A 2715-nucleotide genomic window follows, 5' to 3' on the forward strand; every position below is an offset into this window, starting at 1 on the left:
CTGGCGGAGCCCCGGGTAGACCTGTCCGCCCGGCGCGGAGCCGGGGCGCAGCCGGGCTTTCCTCGCGCAGCCGCCGCGGACTCGCCCTCTTCTCGCGGAGCCCCGGGTAGACCTGTCCGCCCGGAGCCCCGGGTAGACCTGTCCGCCCGGCGCGGGGCCGGGGCGCAGCCGGGCTTTCCTCGCGCAGCCGCCGCGGACCCGCCCGTTCGTCGCGGAGCCCCGGGTAGACCTGTCCGCCCGGCGCGGGGCCGGGGCGCAGCCGGGCTTTCCTCGCGCAGCCGCCGCGGACTCGCCCTCTTCTCGCGGAGCCCCGGGTAGACCTGTCCGCCCGGAGCCCCGGGTAGACCTGTCCGCCCGGCGCGGGGCCGGGGCGCAGCCGGGCTTTCCTCGCGCAGCCGCCGCGGACGCGCCCTTTCCTGGCGGAGCCCCGGGTAGACCTGTCCGCCCGGCGCGGAGCCGGGGCGCAGCCGGGCTTTCCTCGCGCAGCCGCCGCGGACTCGCCCTCTTCTCGCGGAGCCCCGGGTAGACCTGTCCGCCCGGAGCCCCGGGTAGACCTGTCCGCCCGGCGCGGGGCCGGGGCGCAGCCGGGCTTTCCTCGCGCAGCCGCCGCGGACCCGCCCGTTCGTCGCGGAGCCCCGGGTAGACCTGTCCGCCCGGCGCGGGGCCGGGGCGCAGCCGGGCTTTCCTCGCGCAGCCGCCGCGGACTCGCCCTCTTCTCGCGGAGCCCCGGGTAGACCTGTCCGCCCGGAGCCCCGGGTAGACCTGTCCGCCCGGCGCGGGGCCGGGGCGCAGCCGGGCTTTCCTCGCGCAGCCGCCGCGGACCCGCCCGTTCGTCGCGGAGCCCCGGGTAGACCTGTCCGCCCGGCGCGGGGCCGGGGCGCAGCCGGGCTTTCCTCGCGCAGCCGCCGCGGACTCGCCCTCTTCTCGCGGAGCCCCGGGTAGACCTGTCCGCCCGGAGCCCCGGGTAGACCTGTCCGCCCGGCGCGGGGCCGGGGCGCAGCCGGGCTTTCCTCGCGCAGCCGCCGCGGACGCGCCCTTTTCTGGCGGAGCCCCGGGTAGACCTGTCCGCCCGGCGCGGAGCCGGGGCGCAGCCGGCCGCCCCGGCGCGGAGCCGAGCGTGTAGGTTTGTGGGGACCGATAATTAACGAACAACGCTCGTTCGTGGCTCGCTACCCGTTGCCCTCCTTCTCTACCGTAGATGTCCGGCGAGAACACCGTTTGAGACCGAGTTCGGTAAGAGGGTGAGGAGGACTCGACGGGTGACGCGTTCGGAGGGACGGTCGTCCCTTCTCGAGACGGACCGAGGCCTTGTTCGTCGTCGACGATTAACGAGCATGACTCGCTATTTCTTCACGCTTTCTCGCTTGATCGCCGGTAGGCTTATCATAATAGTTCGCCGTCTCGACGCGTCTTCGACATCTACGGGGGTGCGAGAAAGCCGGCGGTCAAACGCGCATCGACCGACCGTTCATTACGGAGACTCCAACGTCCTCGTCACGATTCGTTCCTCTCGATCGACGCGGTTAAAGAGTTAGCGATTACCTCCCGGTGTACGCTAGAGGAAGGCGTAAAAAAAAAAAAAAAAAAAAAAAAGTTCGAGGAATCGAGCGGTAGTTTGTCTCGGTCGAGCTAGTTCCGGAACGCGTTACCGATACACGCGCCTGCCCCGCCCGCCCCCCGCTTCTTTTCTGTTACCGTTCCTTCAGCTTTTCATTTCTTTATCGCTTTTCTTTGCGCCCGCCCTCCCCCCCCCCCCGCCCCCCGCCTTACCTTTTTTTTCCTCGCCGCCGAAGCCGCCGGGGGGCCGCGGACCGGGCAGAGGTGGCGGCCCCCGGCCCCGCCCGCCCCCCCCCCCCCCCCCCCCCGCCTTCCGCCAGTCGGTTGGCCGCCCCGGGAGACTTTAGGAGCCGGCGGCGTCCCTGCCGCCTCTATGCCCGCGCGGCAGAGGGGAGTCCCGGCGGCGTGCGGTCTCTAAGCCCGGCTGCCGAGTCGCTGCCCTGCCGTGCCCGTGCCCCGGCTCCCGCCTCCCTCCCTCCCTCCCTCTCGCCCTGCTGCGCGCCTGCCCGCCGCCCCCGCCGCGGGCTGAAAAACCAACGAACGCAAAACGGGGCAGCGGTGGGTGTGTGTCTGTGTGAAAAAAAAACCCGCAAACGACCCAAACGGAAACCTTCTCCGAATCCCTGTATCCCCCCCCTCCCCAGCCTGCCTCTGCGCCGGCCTCCCTCCCCTGCCGCTGCCGCCGCCGTCGCGACCGAGCGCGGGAACGTTGGCGTGGCGGGAACCGGCGCCCTTTCGCCGTGGGCGGGCGGGCGGGCGGGCGGGGGCCCGGTTGCCGGGCAGCGGGGCGCGCGCGCATGCGCAGAGCGCGCGGCTGCGGACGCACACCTCCCCCAGCCCGCCCCCCCCGCTGCTCCGGGGCGCCGGAGAGTCTGCGGTCGGGGCGGAGGGGCCGCACCCGCCGGCCGGCGCGTACGGAACTGCAGCGCGGGGAGGGAGAGAGGGCGGGAGGGGGAGCGCGCGCGCGCAGGTGTGCGTGTCGGTGTGTCTGTGTCTGTGTCTGTGTCTGTGTCTGTGTCTGTGTCTGTGTCTCTGTGTGTGTGTGTGTGTGTGTGTGTGTGTGTGTGTCTCCGTGTCTGTGTGTGTGTCTCTCTGAGCGCGCGTGTGCCGCCGGGGGGGGGGGCGGGTGGCGTCTGCAGGGTCGCAGATACTTCTTCT

Source organism: Aptenodytes patagonicus, unplaced genomic scaffold (assembly GCF_965638725.1).
Source record: "Aptenodytes patagonicus unplaced genomic scaffold, bAptPat1.pri.cur scaffold_623, whole genome shotgun sequence".
Classification (NCBI taxonomy): domain Eukaryota; kingdom Metazoa; phylum Chordata; class Aves; order Sphenisciformes; family Spheniscidae; genus Aptenodytes; species Aptenodytes patagonicus.